The sequence below is a fragment of the Bidens hawaiensis genome, unplaced genomic scaffold (genome assembly GCF_021521415.1).
Source record: "Bidens hawaiensis isolate Kalapana, Puna unplaced genomic scaffold, B.hawaiensis_p1.1 tig00001382_1, whole genome shotgun sequence".
NCBI classification, from domain to species: Eukaryota; Viridiplantae; Streptophyta; class Magnoliopsida; order Asterales; family Asteraceae; genus Bidens; species Bidens hawaiensis.
Window position 1 is genome coordinate 1,030,286 of NW_027491078.1, and position 20,669 is coordinate 1,050,954.

General features: G+C 37.4%; 1 pseudogene; it reads right to left on the minus strand.

Annotated features, from left to right (window-relative positions):
• Positions 1–355: 355 nt before the first annotated feature.
• Positions 356–20,669, minus strand: part of LOC143572647 (kinesin-like protein KIN-4A) — a 30,885-nt pseudogene continuing 10,571 nt past the window's right edge.

The following is a 20,669-nucleotide window of genomic DNA, read 5'->3' on the forward strand; positions in this document are numbered from 1 at the left end:
ACCGTAGAACCAACTGAACTGAACCATAAAACCGACAAAACCAGCCCAACCGATGAAATGAAATGTAGTGAAAGCAATCAAGCATCAATGGTTCACAAGAAAAGTGGCGTCTTATTAACAATACAATCTTAAAATAATAATAAATAATAAAGTAATCTTACAAACAAAAATAATGTATACAAATTAAAAATTAAGCAATTAATACCCATTCGGTCATGCCATAGCCTGACAATATTACATTCTCCCTAAACATCGTTAAAGTTTAAATACATTACTTTCTCCGTATGTAATTCCCTTAAAACATAACAAATAGATTATAGTGATTAAGGATTTTATCTAGCATGTGGAATGTTTTTCAGAATGTATTTCCAAACCCATTAACCACACCTGAATAAAAAACAAAACAAAACTTTGAACAAAAGATTGTACAAAATGATGTAGAACTAATATCTTTAAAGGGTTGGATTTTACCATTAGCAATATTGTGGTAACGTAGAAGATTAGTTGCAGTAGACCCCGGAAGAAGCATTTTTTCAGTTATATTCCACTCTATTTTCTTGATCTGGATACCAAAAATGTATGTCACACTTAATTAATAAACAATTAATCATTTAAGCTAAGCATCACAAGTTTCACCCTGAAGTGTTTTGTTAGTTCTTTAGCATGCAGTATGTTGGCAAGCTTTGAGTTTGACTGTCCGTACGTGTACACCGGGTATAACTGCATAACAGAATTTGGTTATGTGTACATAAAATTGTTTAATATTGACTAATTAAAAAAAGATATGATTAATTAATAATTAATATTATAGCATGCCTTGATTCATTGTCCAGCTGGTCAAAATTAAATTCCTATGTAGAGTATTCTTCCTTCTTTATTCCATTCATGTGGCCTTCGCTTCATGATCTCGACTAAAAGTTGTGTCAACAGAAAGTGATCCACATGGTTCGTCACAAATTGTAGTTTAATAGCATCTTTTAAAATCATGAATGGTGAAGCCATAATCCCTGCGTTACTACTTCCAACAATACAAAACAATTATAATATAATAATCACAATAACAATCATAATCATATATAGTTTCTTACTTTCTTACATCTGAATTTTTGAAAGAAGATTTGAAGAAACGAATTCAGCTACAAATTTCCTAACGGATGCCAAAGAGCTAAGATCCAACTCCATTACATCAACTTTAGGAGTAGGGATTTAGATTGACTATAACTTCTTTGACTTTTTTTCAATTCATATTTTCCAAAATGAAAAGAATCTTGTGTTCAACATCAAACCCCTTGGCAACATAATGACATGGTAAACTTTGAACATTAAAGACAAAAGATAAGCATGAAATTTAAAATGAATTATAGAATGTTTAACTTGTTTCTTGATCAGTTGATCATCTTTATTTGTAACTTGAGGTCCATGTATTGATTTCTCTATTTGAAAATGAAAGAAACCGGCATGTGCTCAACATCAAAGACAAATGTCATCACTATTCAAAGTTAGCATATCTCACAATCAGAAGAATGTACATACTATATGTAATAGATATAGTAGAGTTTTAGATTTTTTAGAACAACAGAGATGTGCGTATAAATAAAAATAAAATCATAAATGACATTCAAAGCCCAAATTAAAATCAGTCGTTAGGGCGAAAATGAAGTGAAGCCAAAGTTGACATAAAACAACTTTTCAGTTCGTTTATATGATGTATGCTTCATCACCAGAAGGCTAACAAAAAGTTTGTTATGGATCCAAAATACTAACAACTTTTTAGCTTGCTACTCTAGTTATTGTTAAGGTTTAGAGTTTAGAAACAATCCAAAATTGGTTCAAACTATGCCTTCGCAGTTACAAAGCAAACCACAAACAAAATTAGGGTTTCAGTAGGTGGTTAACGAACAACCCCATCGAATCCGTCGATTTTGAAATCAGTTAGTCAAAATCGTATCTTTTAACCGTTCAATTGCAGGTTGTGGGAAGATACTGGGATGGGGTGGGAGCGGGAAGAAGGGGGGGTTGGAGGGTTACGTAATTGCTAAAAGCTTAAACAGTAATACTCAATTCAACCATTAGTCAAATTCTCAATTGTGATGAAGCCACGTGTTAATATAATAATAAGTGGAAACCAAAGTGAGGGCTATTGTGACAATGACAGCTATAGAAAAACCTTGTTTTATTATAATAGTATATTTACAAGGCCAACCCTAGGATAGGGTAAGTCAAGCGGTCGGTTTTATCAATATACTAATAAACAAAAATGTTTTTTTTATCAAGTGACACTTGTTTGGCACATTTTTGTGCCACCTGGCAAAAATCATTTAAGGCTAAGGGTAGTGGGTTTGATCCAAGCCCAAGTGATCCAATGTATTTACGACACGTAGGCGGTGACGTGGCACAGGATCAAGCCCCAGGGGGTGTAGTGGTCCAGGTGATCCGGAGCTTGATTGAATTAATAATAATATAAAACATTACATTAATAATAATTTAAAATATTACTAGTCTAATACAAGATTATCGGGTCTTCTATCCCACAAATGCTCGACCAACTCATGCTGAAGGTTTTCGTGTATCCCATGCCTTTCACTGTGCACCTCGTATGCGTTGGATATCATACATTGTTAGTTTACGTAAGTATCTCCGATTGTATAGCGATATGACCCCTAAATATAATTATTTAAAATTATATAAATAAATGTAAATAATAAAATTTTAAATAAAACTATATACCTTTACAAAAGTGGTTAAGCGAATCGCGTCCGGTCTTTTTAACCATTTGTAGATACTCGTCCAACATGTCCGAGCCAACACCATACGCTAGTTACCGAAGAGCGGCGGTAATTTTTTGAGTAGGCGTGAACCCGGGATGACCTCTAGCGTCATCCATTTGTTGAAAATACTCAAAGTGCTCCGGCAAGTCATTTGCTAGACGCATGAATAATCGTCTAGTCATTCGAAAACAAGTTTTAAAACTTTCCTCACCATATGCGGGATCGGGGCTAAAATAGTGACGTATCAAAGTTTCATTAGCAGTCTTTCGATCACGAAGACATGGTTGTCGGAATAATGGGGCTCGAGGGCGTCTTTGATCGATCAAAAAATTTATCGTTGTTTGAACCGCTTGACAAATGAGTTCGTCTTCTTCGGAAGAATTGGAAGACGAAGACGATGCCATTTATAAAAATGGAGAGAAATATAGTTTTGGTAGAGGGAAAGTATGGTTTTTTAAGAGAATAAGAGAGAATGGGGTGAGTTTTAATTAAAATGGAGTGTGTGGATTGGTATTTATAGGTTAAACAAAAAAAAAACTTTTTTGTAAGAAACCACCCCAACGGCTATATTTCCCACGCGGACTGCCCCGCGCCGGCCAACCGCGCCCCCATCCGCGCCAAGGTGGTAGCGGTGTTCGCGAGCCAGGTGGCCACGCCGGGCCTCCGCGCCCCCCATCCACGAGACCACTACCCTTAGCCTAACCACCTTAATTGTTTTTCAAAGTAATAAATACTTGATAAGTTTATATTAAAATATTATAATTAATTTCTTCTCTTGAAAATTTGTTGTTCTTTAAATTTTTTATTTTCTATTTTTTTTCAAATTTGTTTTCTTTAATTTACAAGTTCCTAATTTGAAATTAAAAATTATTACTGTTTTCTTAAACTACCTTTGTCATAACAAGTATTATTAAATAAAAAATTAATATTAATTTTCATGGTTTTAGTAACATGTTTTTCCACATAATATTTAATTTTAACAAAAAGAAATGTTTCTTAATGATATCTTTTTACAATATTTGTTTTAAAATATTAATATAAAATTCCATTGTTTTATACGATTTAATGACTTATACAAGATAATAGTCTTAATAATTTCATATTAAAAATTGAATGCTTTAAATTTTATACTTAGTCTTATTTTTAATTTAAAGTATAAACTATATTTAACACTTTAATTCTTGAAAACCATTTATGATGTTTTAAATCTTTCACTTTTTGGCTATAATTATAACTTCTATTATATTTCATATAATAATAATAGCATGCTCAAAAGCTTATAAACCAATTTTTATATAATCTTACTATCCTATATTTTTTTTATTAAAATTGGTTTATTTCACATAAAAAACAAATTTAAATGTTATAAGTTTTTGACAACCATCTCATAACGGTAATTTTCATTATCGGTCATGCGATGTTACATGCTTATATGCATCAAATCTAGATAAATATCTCTTAGAAAAAATACATATGAATATGATCAAAATATCTGACAGTCGCTACTATCCAAAACCTATAATGTTTGTTTGAGATGTTTTGTTGCTTTGAAAAAGTGAAGCCAAACTATCTAACGGTCGTTACTATCCAAAATTTATAATGGTTTCATGTTGTTTAGGATTTAGGATGTTTGTTGCTTTGAAAAAGTTAAGTTGTTTTTTATATTTAAGATAATGTTTTTTTTATGTTTTAAAGTACTTTTTCGGTTTTTGTGGATTAGCATTATTTTAAACTCTTAGTATCCAGTGTTTTGCTTATCTTTGTTTTAAACTCTTTCAACCTATATTGCTTTATAATATAATGTATTTATTTTAAAATTTGTGTATTGTTTATTTAAGTATTTGTATGAGTTGTATCAGTTTTTTTACACACTATTTTTCTATAAATCCCTATATCACATTAATATTAGTCATTTGTTATTAGTAAGAAAAGTTAATTAAATAAATTTTAAACATTATATACAAGGATAGTTTCTAGAGATTTATGTCGCACTTTTTAGATTAAAACTAGAGATGGAATCAATCTTTTAATATTCGATGAAGAGGGTAACTACAAATGTTGTATATGAAGAATTTTTTAGAGATTAATGAAAATTTACCATTTCATTTTCTTTTTCTTTTTTTATTTTATGAAAATTTTATTTTATTCAACGTTGTAATATATATTCATATTCGTTCATCTAATACCAAATTAATATAAATATTTCACATTGTTTTGTTCTTTTGTTAGTATGGTTTACCCAACCCGTGTATACACGGGTATTTAACCTAGTATACGTATATGTATATATATATATGTATAATAGGTATGGATTTTTAATTATCTAAAATATAGGATCAAGTTATTTTAAACATGAGGACAAAAATGATAAGGATGAGAGAGATTTGTGATTAAAAAAATCCAAAAATAAAAAATGAAAAATCATAACTCAAAATAAAAAAAAACAAAAATGTTTCCCCCCGTTTTCCGCGTTCTCAAAAAATTAAAAATAAAAATAAATAATAAAAAACACAATGTTGGAAAAAAAATAATCATTGTGTCTTTTTATTTATCATTGTGGTTTTTGTTTATTTTCGTCATTGATTGTGTATTTTTTTTCATGATATTGTGTTATATTAATCAACACTGTTTATAATTTGCTCGGCATTGTATTATGTTTTGCTATATATTGTGTCTTTTTTTTATTTATCGTTGTGTTTTTTGGTTATTTTCGTCATTGTGTCATATTCTTTCTTTTTTTGGAACTCAAAAGATGGAGGGGAAACATTTTAGTTTTTTTTATACTTTTAAATATTAATTTTTATTATATATTTTGACTTTTCTTTGACGATTTTTTCCCTTCTCACACATCTCATGATTTTTGTCTCCCTTTACATTTTAATTTTTTCCCTCAAATATATTGGCTCCAATTTTTTTTTATTTATAATCCATTTAAGTTATTGGACTTAAACTAAATTTAAAAGCTAAAAGAAAAAAGAATAACATTAATCGTCGTTTTAAAAAATTAGCTTATATATTGTTCCTTGTTAGGGTACGGGCATTTTTATTTCAGCTCGGCCGAGATATTTAAATTCTTAAAAACGACCCCGATTGTGAATTTTAGGGACTAACCTAAAATCTTTTGGTTTAATAAATATAGAATATATGATTTCTGTTTCAATCAATTTAAATTAATTGAAGTTGTCAATAGGATTTTAATTGAGTTTATAACTTATAAGTTATAATTCACGTATTAGGCTATTAATATATATATTAAAAAGGGGATTCAAGTCTCCTCACAAACTTACTATTCATTTTACTATTTAATACTTTAATATATAACTAATTATAACCACTAAATCTTTATTCATAATTTCATAAATAAAAATTATGGTTTTTATTTCCTTTATTTAACTTTTTTAAACTAATTAAAAAATTTAACAAACTATATTTTTAAACGCTAAACTTGGGCGAGTATCGGCTTTACATATTTTATTTGTCGGTTAAATGATTTAATTTCTTAAACTTTGCTTTCATATTTTTTATAACCGTATTTACAATGACCAATAAATTTTTCATGATTTTAAAATATTTCATCGTCGCATGGTTTTATATCCGTGTTTCAACATTTGGTACCTCGCCTTTAAATTATTTTTTTTGTTGACTAATTCATGTTTACGAATTTGTGTTGGTACCGCTGATACTAACCGAATTTGTGTTGTTTCGCGGCTGCAACGCGTCAGTTTTTTTAGTTCTACATATGATATAATTTGTTGTTTTTTTGGCATTGAGGGGGTTATTTGTTTTGTTTAGTCTCGATGTCATAACTTGATACAGACTGACTTTCCGTCGACTTGCAACAAGTTTATAGTTTAACTTTTTTTTACTTATGTGTTTTTGTTCATTTAACGGTTCCGTCGCGAAACACGGTTCCTAGACAGTAGTTGTACTTAAGTGTAGGTTAAACGATCTTAGAAAATAGCTTCAAATTGGTACCAGATCCCTCATGAAATTTTAATTTGTAAGTTGTAAGATATGCTAGAATTTTAAAACAATTATAATATAAATATTAAGTATAATTTGGCCCGCAGATTGAAAGATTTGTGTGAATGCATAATTTGTTTCATTTGGTAGTAACAGTGACCACATACCACTCGAATTTTGGTGCGGTATTGGGCAAGGGGATTTTTGTACACGCTATATTTGTTTTTGTTAGTGTTAATTATTTTGATGGGCTGGATTCAAATAAAAAGTTTGATTTTCTTAAAAATATTTAAAAAAGGATCATTTTGGTTAACTAATTTAATTTCAAAAACTCACTTAATTTATCTTAAAAACCCACTTAATTTAATTTTTAAAAGTCACTTATTTAATCTCAAAAGCCCACTTAATTTAATTTCAAAAACTTGCATACATCTTTACTCATCTCCAACAACCACCACCACCTAGAAAAGTCGTTGGAATTTTCGCCGGAAAAGTGCTAGATTTTTTTGGCCGGAAAAGGCGCCAGGAATTTTTGTCGGAAAATTTCGCTGGAAAAGTCGTCAGGAAAAAAACAATGGAAAACAAAACAAAATGTAAAAAACAAAATGAAAAACACAATTGTATAACACAATTTTGTAAAAAATCCACTTATTATTATTTTTTTTATTTTTATATATCAATATGGTACTCATATAAAAAGATAAAAAAACACTCGTTATAATGAATTTTTTTAAATGTTGTATAAAAAGTTATGAACGTTTAAAATAATGGGGTAATTGACATGTGTTTTGCATATGATAAGAGAAAGTCAATAATTGTGTTATCTCTATTATGTTCTTCCATTTATGTAACATATGATTTCACCAATAAATTAATTTCAACTATACATGTCCAAAATCAATGGACTATTTTATTCACACGGGCGGTTAAAAGATAAAACAAAAAAGTTTGTTTTAAAAGAAGGCAAATTAGATTTCAATAATCCAAACTATCAACAATTGGCCAATATTAATCCCAACTAACAATATGACTAGTGGTAATTCCAACCTTTTGTTTTATTACCAATAACTATCCCAATTTAACAAAACTTTAACTTCGTTAACTTTTGATTACCTGGCATGTGACATTGACTTGGATTTTTTTAATTTATTTGAATATAAATAATAGTGTACACGAATGATCACTATACTTTTAAAAGTTAAATATATTTTTAATCAAATTCACCCCTACCCCACCAACCTCTCTCCTTCCCTTTTTTTAAACAATGGCCGGAAACCACCGCCGCACCGTCGTCGTACCCACCTCCGCCATAACCTACTGTTACTAAATCTACCACGGCAACCTTCAAGCAATGTTCGAGTTTCCAGATAAACCCCTCTCTCTGACCTTTCTGTCTCCCATTGACAACACCATCTGAAAACCTATGACCATAAACACCGCCGTACATTTGCGGTAACGACTGGTGGCGATTACGGTGTGACTTGTAAATGGATTTAAAGATCTAAAACTCATTTCTCGCAGAATAGATCTGAAACGACTTAAGGAGGATGTGGTAGTGGCCGACGAAGGTTTGAGTCGGTTGCAGGTTTAAGTGTTATCACCAGAAAAAGAAACGACCTCCCAATCAATTGAATATCTCCTTCCTTCTTTTGGTCGTTGTCAGATCTATTTAGGTGGCGATGGTTGCTGCGTGGTGTTGGTAGAGATTGCCGGAAACCAAGAGAGAGAATTCCGTCGAGTGGTGGTGGTCACAACGGAGATGGGGCTGACGGTGGGCTAGAGGAAGAAGATGGAGATGGTGTTTTTTATTTCTTATATTTTTAGAGTATAAGGTTATATTGTTATTTCTATACAATTAATAAAGAGAAAAGCTAACCCTGTTGTGTGAGCTCATATCAAATACGTTAGTCGTCTAAAAGTATCGTTTTTAAAGGTGTTATAAACGAAAAACAATGTATCCAATCTATAATTTGTGTAAACTATAGGGATCACTCATTTAATTATTACTAATAATTGTATCCAAGTAAACAAAAAAAAAATCCAAGTTAATGCCATGTCATACGCCATGTCATCAAAGTTAACGGAGTTGATCAGTTAGATTAGGATTCTTATTGGCAACATAACTAAAAATTGGGATTAACACTAGTCAGATTGCTAGTTGGGATTAATATTGATCAATTACTGATAGTTTGGATTATTAAAATTCAATTTTTCTTAAAAAAATCATACTTTCTATTATAATCCAATCTTATATTGTTCATGATATTATCAAAATGAGTCTCTTTCCGCTTATCTTTAAATATTTCCACGCCATTAAATACACTTTGTTTTGTTAAATTAATAGGTTGATATATTTTATGAATTATCTTAAAGCATTCTTTAGAATAACTAAATTATTTCCCTATTAAACTAAGGGGAAATGCTTCTCCTATTAAACTAATTTTTATTATATTCTATTTTCATGTTTTCTGATTGCCACTCACTTAGCATTATGCTTAAGCATGCTTCTCTTTTTATTGCATGTTAATTAGACTATTTTTATCAACAACCCAATCCAACCTAACATTTTAATAAAAAACTAATTTCTCTCTCTTCTATATACACAACCCAACCTAACCCAATTTTTCACTTTCATTCACAACCCAACTCAACTCAATTATTTTAATACATATATCTTATTTAGGTTTTAATTTATTCTATAAAATTTCTTAAAATAAAAAAAATGTTTATTTTTTAAATTGTATTATTTTATATATAAAAAATATTAAAAAAAACTACGTTTATTAAACATATTTAATTAAAAAGATAATTCAAGTTACAATCATAACACTGAATTTTTAATTTTTACAAGTAACAAGAATAATTTTACATATAATAATATAATAAAAAATACATGTTTTGAAAAGTGCTACGTTTTTAACAAAATTTATATCGAAATGCTCATAAAATTAAACTAAACAAGACTGCGTTTTTAAAATTTTAAATTAAGTTAAATAATATAAATTATTAAAAAAAACAAATTATATAGAAAAGAAATTGTTTAAAAGAAAAAAAGAAAAAATGAATATTTAAATAGCATGTGGGTTGTGACCAAGGTTGTGTCCTCAACCGGACCGTGAGGCTACCACAATTTTTAATATTATCTTTTTTGTCTTCTAGTGCACAACTCAATGCTTGGGTTGGTGATAAACACAGTCTTAGGATATCAAGACTATGAGGATGTGAAGACGTGAAGTGGAAGAGTGCATGCTCGATCAAGTGTTTAAAAACATATTTGTTTTTATTAAATGTAAGGAATTGTAAGGAGTTAAGACTTTTATTAAGGTGTTAAACCTTCTTATGTTTTAAGCATTTATGTAATCATGTTTGCCAAATTAATATATGTAATAATAGCATGTCAGTACTTCTTTTCAGGTTGGAGTGTTATAAGAAAATAATAAATAAAACTTTTGTGTAAACGCACCTATGTTATTATTCGACATTTCATGTTTACGAATCCAGGCTCAAGAGCAATGTAGCATGCTCAAGACGATGCCGTTGATGTGTATCTAAACTATTGATTATATAAGAGGATAGTGCATATGATATTTAAACCGATAAAAGACAAATTTAATCTGACAATTTTCTCAATCTTAAGTTCAAGTTGCAATTTTCTCCTCCAGCAAGTTGATAAATTGTTAGATTCTTGTGAGTTCACTCTTAGCATATGGTCTTTTTGTGAGATTCTTTTCTCTTGAAATATGAGTTATTTTGTTTAGATTAGGAATCAAGCCGTCTTGTATGTAGCTTGTCTTTTTTTCTTTTTTTTTTAATGCTAAATTTCTTTTACTTCTTGGTACTAAAACACAAGACGCTTAGGTGTTTAGTTAGAGACTTTGTCTCAGTCACTGACGTTCCTGCATTAGCTTGTCTTAGTAACCAACTGTTATATATATGTTTAGAATCCTAAGAAATCCAAGTGGAGTTACTATTTTAGAGTTATGGGGATTGAAAACCACAAAGTATTACATTTTGATAGCTGGATTTCAATTTTTATTGATACTAAATGACTTCTGATATAGCTTCACAAAATAGACAGAAAGAGGTAAAACATATTTGGTTGAAGCATTTCATCGAACAATGGCGTGCATCGATCTTCACAGGACCAAGTTTGAAAACGTTTTTGTCAACGGGTCAACCCACCATGCTTTACCAGTGCTGAAGTTAACCCCTACAGATCCGTTACCCAACCCGATAGAGATGCCCCTCTAGCTACCTCAAGTTAATGTGGTTCAACACATGCATTATAACTAAAAGTTTGAGTGTATTAGTTAATCCATTCTTTCTGTTTGCAACTTGATAATGGAAATGCTTTATCAAGCCCTCTCTTTTTGGCAATGTTTTAATGTACTTAACATGTTACGTGCTGGTGCAGGTCAACTTGGCGTGGAACGTACACTTAATGTCCAAAATGTTCTAGAATAAATGATGGTATCTAGTATGATTACACATTTGGCCGATTTGCTTACCAACTATTTTTATTTTATTTTCTCCTTTTTGTTGAAACGGACCGTTTATATACATGAGAGTTCGAGGATGTTTGGAAAGCCTGCAGCCAGCCAGCTTATGAAAGTCAAAGTCTACCAACAACTACATGAGTGTGATTAGCCACAAACTTTTGGATAACTTGGACTCTTTTAGCAATGACTCCAAATCTGCTGTCAAAGTCTTGCAGGCTCGGTCTAAACCGAAGTAATAATATTTATTGATGGTTTTACTTTATGTTTACTACGTGAGTGTGACTGGCCACCAACGTGGTTCTGATATATCATCAACAAGTTGAATTCCAAAAGGATTCATACACATGATCTTCTCCTTCAAGAGACACATCGTTTCAGAATGTATAATTAAGAAAGGGTTCGTGGGGGGCATTGAGGTGGGTTTTAGGTGTAGAAGATAAGGGATTAATTAAAAGAACAAAATAAACTGAAAAGACGGTTTTACTTGTGAGTTAATGCTTAAAATAAATAGAGGACGATTTGGATGTAATTGGGTAGAAGTGGGAGGCCTCAATGGTCCATATGTGAAAAAAAAAACACTTTTTAAACTAAAGTCGTATTATTAACCAAACCTCAAAGAAGATTTTGACACTTTGCTCTAAAACAATTAACCTAATGCTATTTGCAAGTTCACCCCTTAAAAAATTACATAAATAACATCTAGTAAATAAACATATTTGATAATTTGTCATATCTAACCCAATACTAGAAAACTAAGCATTTGTAGTGGCCTTCTCGGTCCGAAAACAGTTGCAATTGCCTTGTTGCGATTGTTTTGCAACTGAAAGTGTAGTTGGAAAAATGTTGGTCGCAGTTGCTCTGTTGTGACCACTTTGCGACCGCTATACATTTGCGACCAAGTAACAGTTGCAAATCTTCCAACCGGTGCTGTGATCGCAAATGTTCCTACCTTCTGACTAAGGTCGCAAATCTTCTTACGACCGGTGTTGCGGTCACAAATCTTCCAACAACCACTACTTTATGCAACCAACTTGCACCTGCTGACAATATTTTTGGCACAATACAATAACTATTTTTTGCAAAAAAGTATTAGAAAATAAAATCATATAACTATAGATGCAAACACGAATAGAACTATAAATTTCTATCAAAGATGTTCAATACAAAATGCTATTCGAGTTCTATAAACAAATATAAAAAAATGTTATTCTAGCTATACACGCTTTCTCGTAAACGCATTCATGAATACAATTCGGAATATATCTGAAAATGTTTTCTTCTGTTCCTCGTGGCCTGCTTAATAAACAATTATTAATACTTTATACAAATATATAACCATATCCCACTTAACAAACAAACATAACTTTCGTTCCTTCAATTATTTGTTTTCGATTGTTTAGTTTAAAGTTAAACGAACGAACATGGACGTGCTATGTTTGTGTTCGTTTAGTTCATTACAAGCCTAGCCCGAATTCATAACGCTTCAATAATAATATTAACTTTTTAGAAAACATGATTTAAACTATTTAAGAGGTTTCATGCATTAAATATGACTTGGACAATTTTTTAACACGTTTAACATGTTGATATCCTTTTTTAGCTTATGTTTTAAAGTTTTGACCCGTTAGATAATAAAACACAAAATTTGATCCAAGTTCTAAGTTCTAAACGTCAATTAGTAAATGATTGACATTTAGGCTTCCTAGAAAAAATGTTATTCCAACTACAAATATTAATTAATGTCGCATGAGACTTGTATAAAAAACGTTACATAACATAATTACCAACAGTAACTAAAGTTAGGTAAAATTAATGAATATTGGAACCAAAATTAAAGTACCTTTAACAAGTGCCAGCCCATAAACAGATAGGCAAATTGACAGTAATATTTGATGGAGTACTGAAGAAACACTAATAGACCCCGGGCAGATTACGGATAATCTGGGTGTTAAATAGATGTTTCCCACGAGGGGTTAGACCCGGCAAAGATGGTTCTTCTGATAACCTGCAAAACAGACACCGTGAGCTCGTCACTGAGAAGGGGGGGTACCTCCTTGTGACCACCCTCCGGCGTGAGAATCAGACTAGATTGCTCTTGAATATAAGTGTATATTAAGAGATTGCTAGAGCAGATATCAGGTATAAGATATAAGATACAAGATAAGATGAGATGATCATACCATTTAGGGTATTTATAGCCGAAGGTAGGTTTCCAAGAAGGTGTAGCCGGCTGAATAGTATTCCTGTTCTACCAACTGTGGCCTACGCACGTGCCATGCTGGTAGTTGGTGGGTAGGCAGCGGCTGACAGTGACCAGGCCTGCTGTGTACTATTCCTTTTCCACCAACTTCAGGCTATGCACGTGGTATGACAGGAGTTGGTGAGTAGGCAGCGGCTAATAGTGACATACAGTACAAGAGCATGCTGCTCGCCATACTGTTGTCAATGAGCTGTCGTATCTCTGGTCAGATCTTTTGCCCATACCTCGTCAGGTACAGTATAAAAGATCCTCCAGTATCGTACGGACTGGCTCATTTGGGCGGGAGTATTCCCCCTCCCGCCTTTGTGCGGGATTGTTCCCGGCTTTGCTCATTCCTTCAGGTGACTACTGAATTATTGAGAGCTAAGTGCCTTGTGCGTGTAGCCTTGCTGCGCGGGTGGCCTTCCCTGATGGCTTGTATCCGCAGCTGCGGGAACAGGCGGAGTACTTCACCATTGGGAGGCATTTCCTGCGGGAACAGCTTGCGTACTGCGCGTAAGGACGTCACGTCTCTGAGCATGGTGGGTCTTGCGGATCCAGTTGGTTTCTACGCAGACGTTTCTCTTCAAGGTGAGTCCTGCGGGTCCAACTGGGCTCTGCTGGGACCTACCTCTTCAAGTCCCCCCAGTCCAATGTTCTTCTCATGAATGTTTAATAAGTGAGGTGAACTCTTGGACTTAAGCAAAGGGTTTTTGAAAAGGGTTTAGTTTTAAGGTTTTCCATGGGGATTCTTCCCGCGGAAGTCCTAATGTCACTTGCAGAAATTCCCGACTTTCCTGCTTGATCTTTGGGTATGATGCGGGTAGGTCTGTAACCTCCTCGCAAGTCAGGAGCGTTGAGTCCCACTTGTGTGGATTCTCCATGAGGTTTTGGTAGTTTTGAACATAGTGATCAATTATGTTAAAACCACCAATACCATCTTGGAGCTTCAAACAATATAGTTCTCGACGTTCCCGCTATGCGGGGATGTTATTCCCGTTTCCGCAAGCATGGCCCAGAAGATCCTTCTTGGTTTCAATTCCCTGCGGAGCGCTAGGTATGTGAAGGGTTTTGCCTTGACACTGTACCCGCACTCGTCTTACGGTTACTTTACTTCCAAGGTATTACTGGCGTCAATTCCCTGCGGGTGCTAAGTATGTGAAGGGTTTTGCCTTAACACTGTACCCGCACCCGTCTTATAGTTACTTGGTCGTCGAGGTATTCTTGGCTTCAATTCCCTGCAGGTGCTAAGTATGTGAAGGGTTTGCCTTAACACTGTACTCGCACCTGTCTTATAGTTTCTTGGTTGCCAAGGTAAGGGGTATTTTCCCGCTTACTTTTGAATCTTTTTGAAATTTTGAAATTCGAAGAGTTGGTGAAAGGATAAGAACAGTCCAAACTGTTGAAACGTCGTCCGACGGTTTCTTCTGACTGTGTCAGGACGTGCAGGAAGTTATGGCGACGTGACAGTACATGGTCATTCCAGACGCTTTTTCAGGCGCGTGGGCGCGATTTTTCGGGCGCGTGGCCGCGAAATTAATGGCACGCGTCCTTTCAACAGCTGTTGCCAGCTTGCACTTTGCCACGTGTCATAGGTTCATTCCACCTGTGATTTCTCTCTCTTCCGCATTAAATTCATCGCATTAATTGCGATGAGTATATAAAGGGGGAGAGGGTCCTTTGTAATTCACACTTTCACTCCTCTTCTTGTAAACGATTTCCGGCGAATACTTTCTGTCAATCATTCTCCTGAAATCGTTCCTTTACCTCCAAACCATGTCTTCTACTCACGATTTTGAAGCTGCTGCCGAGGAATCTGACGTGCACGTCGAGATCCCGACGTCTACGTCTGATAAAGACGATAAGAACACTGCTGGCGAATGCCAGTGTGCTCTTCCCACTGAGCTTTTTCAGTACATCGTCCGGAAGTTCATGCTCGAGCCGTTCGAGCCTGAGTTTCCGGAGCCACACCAGACGGTGTACGATGCCCCCAAGGGCAAGATAGGGGTGTACGCTGCATTCTTCGTTTATGGGAATCTCAGGTTTCCATTAACGAAGTTTGTATACCATGTCTTGGAGAGGCACGGGGTGCATTTGACGGAGGTACACCCGATGGCGATCGCCAAGATCCGCCACTTTGAGTGGGTGTGCCTCATTCTGGGCGTGAAGCCCCATGTTGACCGGTTGATGACCTTCTATTCTTGGAGGTGCATCCAGGGGTGGTACACCTTGGTCAACCGGATCAAGGGGCTGAAGATTTGCGCAACCGAGCGCAGTGTTCGGTCGTGGAAGAGGGAGTTTTTTTATATCTCCGCTCGCGTCGTCCCGATAGCGATGACGTTTAAGAATGGGATAGCACTCCCCGCCCCAAACTACCAGGAGGCGGAATGGTTCGCCAAGATCTCCCGGATCCAGACTCCGGTGTACCGCTTTGCGGAGTCTGGGATGGTGATGCTTGGGATGAGCCGGGTGTGGAAGGAGGCGTCACAGGTTCCCATCGTCCTCGAATACGGTTTGAACTCTGTGCCTTACGGTATGCTCTGTCTTCTTTGTTTATATAGGTTTGTCTTCTAACTGTTTCTTTTATTTCAGAGGGGAACGACTTGCAGTCTCTCCTGCAGCCGCGGGAGAGTGATGGTCCCGCTCGGATGGGTACTCGTGCTCTCGATGAGAACGAGTTGCCCATCTTGGAGCAAACGAGGGATCGGTTTGTGGAGGTCTACCCGCCAGGCCACCCTATTCTGAGCGCCACGCGGCCAGGTAAGGCGTTATTCAACCCTCGACCTCTCAATGCTGAAACCTCTGCTGGAATTCCTCTAATCTTGTCATCTTCTGATGAGGAATCCGCAGATGGTCCTCCGTTGGTGCGGAAGAAGAAGGCTGCCGGCGGAAAGGGGAAGGCGAAGGTTGCCTCCACTGCCGATCCGGTGCATCGGTCTGATTCAGAGACCGAAAGCGAGGAGGTGGCGGGGAACCCTGGTGGTGCTAAGACCACTGCTCCGGAGGCTGAGACGATCGTCACCTCCGAGCAGCCCAGGACAACGACGGTGAGCGGCGTGAAGAGGCCGGTTCCATCGGGTTCGTCCCCGCCTGTTCGCACTTTTAGGCTCAAGAAAACCCGTAAGTACAAACTTCCTTTACTTTTTAACTTCATATCTTTCCGCCATTATACTTATATCTTCTTTGTGCAGGCGATGATGCTACCGCTTTCCAGGGTGGAGCGGGGAGGAGCACCTCCGGACCCATGACGGTAGGCTTGGTCAACCTACCTGAGGCGATGACCCAGGCGGCTGCGCCTGCTTCAGTTGGTTCAGTTGTTCACCCAGTTGAGCCAACTGTTCCAACTGTGATGACATCTCCGCCGGCTGTCAGTGCCATATTTACTGAATCTTTCACTGAGCCGGCGGTGACTATTTCTGCAGGTACTTCCGCAGCGGCGACCACGGTTGTTTCACCTCCGGTGAGTTCACCTCCGTTGGTTTCTACCGCGGCGGCCTCTATGCCTCCTCCGACGTCGGCAGCTACGGCCGATCCTTCAGGTATGCTTGGGGCTTCTCGCCAACCTCTGCCTCCTTCCCATCTGCCTGACCTCTTGGATGGATTTCCCTTGGGTTCAGGTGATGGGTTTGGCGGCTATCGGCCTGTTGTCGACCCTACAGGTGCGTAGGGTTGTTTTGGCCTTTTTTTTATCATCTTTTCCTAACTGCTTTTTGTTTTTGCAGTGTCGGATTCCAATGAAGTGTATGTTCCACGATGGAACATCCGCCGAGGAACGACCCTTCGCACGCCTGTGGAGTGCGTGGAGTGGGCTCGTCACGCAGCTCCAGTGGTGCGTTGGGGGAAGCAATGGCTAGCTACCAGGAGGGTAGGCTAACCAATGAGCTTCGTATTCTCCTGGCCCGGATGCAGCCGCGCGTCGAGCTGCTTTGTCGTGAAAACGACAAGTTAAAAGCAGCTCGTATTCAAGAAGTAGCTCAGGCGCGGGCTGTCCGGGAGGAGAACAAGAGGCTTACCGCAGTGGCTGCGGAAAAGGAGAAGGCCTTCAAGGCCCTCGAGGTTGAAGTTCAGGCCTGGCTCGAGGCCCGTTCCAAGGCTGCCCAAGCTGCTAACGAACAGCTTCGGCTGGCTAAGGAAACTGCACGGAACGCAACTGAGAGAGCCACCAAGCCTGAAGCTGTTGCTGAGCCTCTACGCCTCTAGAATGAGGAACTTAAAGCCAAACTAGAGGCGCTCCAACAGGCTCATGATGCCTTGGCGATGGAAGACGCCAAGAAGCTCCAAGAGATCTTGGACCAGAGGGGGGTGCTTGACCACACTGAGCGGAAGCTAAAGGGCGTTGAAGAGGCTGCGGCTAAAGAAGTGTTGCTTGCCAACCTCAACAAAAGTGAAGCCGAACGCGCCCGTAACCAAGCTCAAGCCGCCCTCCAGGAGGCTCTGGTTGCCAAGGAATGGCTTCTTCGAGAAGCGTTGTCTCAGGTATGTTTAATTTCATTATATCTTTACGCTTTTCTTTGTAAATAGAAAAGGTTTTGATACTTGTATTTTTTCTTATAGGTTGTGCATCGAGTCTTCACGGACACATCATACGACGATGCTATGAGCGCAGCCCTCAACGCTTCTCATGAGGATGGGGAAAAGGCCGGCTTCCTGCTTGGTCTAGGGTTCGTTGAGAAAGGCATCCCGCCTTCCAACTTCCCTTTATATGATGTTAATACTGAAGCTGTATATGACCAAGCAGTGAATCAGTATGCCGCCTTCCCGCATCCGGTGGTGGAGAAGGTGAACGAAGTTGCTGCTGCTGATGATGGGCTAGCCATTCTAAAGACCTTCCTTGAACCGCCACAGCCAACTGATGGTGCGGGTACAAGTGGGTTTGGGGGGAGTGGTCCTGAAGCTTGAACCTTAAGATCCCTTCCCACTGTTAGGATAGGTTTACATTGTATAGATTTATATTCTTGTAGGCGGGTAGTTACCCGGCCATTCTTGTAATACTTGAATTATTATGAAATATAAATCTTTTTTCACTGGATGACTTGCTTTATAAACGTTATATGACTTGCTCATGCATACTTTAGTGTAAATTAGCAACCTTCCAAGTGTTCTGAATAAGTTAACCTTTGAACGTGGTAGATAATAGGTTGAAGTTTTGCTTCCTCCTTCGTGATTGTGCGAGTAAGACCGTCACTTGCACTTAGGATGGCTAAACTTTACCTAAATCTGACCTGCGTGGAGGTTTTCCTCAGCTTTTCGTTAGAAATTTTCTAATTGTTTAGAATAAGTTAACCTTTGAACGTGGTAGATAATAGGTTGAAGTTTTGCTTCCTCCTTCGTGATTGTGCGGGTAAGACCGTCACTTGCACTTAGTATGATGGCTAAACTTTACCTATATCTGACCTGCGTGGAGGTTTTCCTCATCTATTCGTTAGAAATTTTCTAAGTATTTTGAATAGGTTAACCGTTCGATGCGTGGTTGTCAATAAGTTATTTAGGTTTCTTCTATCATGATTTGTGCGGTTAGGACCGCACTTTCATTTAGTGGGATCACCAAACTTTACCTATGACTGACCTGCATGAAGGTTTGCCGTTTTGTGTTTATGTGGGTTTTGCCGCCTTCCACAAGCAACGACTTTACACTTATTTATGCGGTGAAAACCGGCATCAGTGTTTTGAATAAATTAACCGTTCGACGCGCGGTTGTCAATAGGTTAGTTCGGTTTCCTCTATCATGATTTGTGCGGTTAGGACCGGCACTTTCATTTAGTGGGATCACCAAATTTTACCTATGACTGACCTGCGTGAAGGTTTGCCGTTTTGTGTTTATGCGGGTTTTGCCGCCTTCCACAAGCAACGAATTTACACTTATTTATGCGGTGAAGACCGGCATATTAAGTTCATATAAATGTAAAATTATCAACGTCAATGTGATAAGGAGAATCATTTCCATTAGAAGTGGCTCTGGGCCTTTTCTTTTACAAGTTTGGAATTGATCTACATGCACTGTGTAATTGAGCTCCCTTCCATGTTGTTTGGATGGGAGTGCCATCGAGCTGATATGCACCTGGTTCGGGATCTCGTTGTTTACGCAGTATGTAGTCTCCAACATTGAAGCTGCAATTTTATTCGTATTTTCCCCAACCGGGGTTCTACACGTATCAGCCTACTCAGCGTTCGTTACGCCACGAGGTGCGCGAGCGTCCCATCTCTGACAAATGCTTCGACGATGTCCTTTACGTCTGTGCATTCTTCAGTGTTGTGGCCTCTTGTCCTGTGAAAGTCACAGTATTTGCTCCGATCAGCATTGTGACGATGTCGGATCATTGGAGCCTTTGGCCATGGGAGCTCCTCAGTGGCGAATATCTTGGTGACGCTTTTGGTGAGTGGCGTCCATCTGGAGTTCTGGTTCGACTGTACGTTATCCCTTCCGCCTAACCGATGTTGCAAGCCGGATGAGGTGACAAAGTTTATCCTTGACTGCCAAATGCCTAGCTTCCGTTTTTTGTTTAGTCGGGCGGTAAGGACGTTGTCTTCTCTTGTTTTCTGGGTGTAGAGGTTTGTGCTCTGGGGGAGATCTCTACCCAGTTGCTTCTCCGTTTCCGCAAAGCGTTTAGCTGCTGTCATGATGGCATCCCATGTGGATGGCATGCCATCTCTACCCGTTAAGGTGCGGATGAGCTCTGGGTCGTTCGCGCCCTGGATGAAAGCAGCGCGAACAAGATCTTCGCTAATATTACCCAGACTTAGCTTCTTTGAGTTGAAGCGAGTGATGAAGTCTGGTAAAGATTCATCTTTTTCTCGAATGCAATTGAGGATTGTCCATTGCTCTTCGGTATACTTTCTTTGTTTGCTGAAGTGTTGGCTAAATTTCTGCTGGAAGTCTTCCCAATCGTAGATGTGGTGGACCGGTAGACGATCGAACCACGCTCTAGCTGCCCCAACAAGCGTCATTTGGAACATGTAACACCACGTAGGTTCCGTCAAACTACTGACGGTTGCCCCCGCTATGAACCTGTTCAAATGATCGTCTGGATCAGATATACCATCGTAAGTGTCGATGTTGGACATCTGTTTGGCACTTTTCGGGACAATTGCTTCCGCAATGTCCCTTGCAAATTTGGACGTTCCCGCCTTTGCAGCAGTTGGTGTAAATGTTTTGGAGAAGTCACGTGGGTTTCCACCCGCGTTTTTAACGCCTTCTCGGTT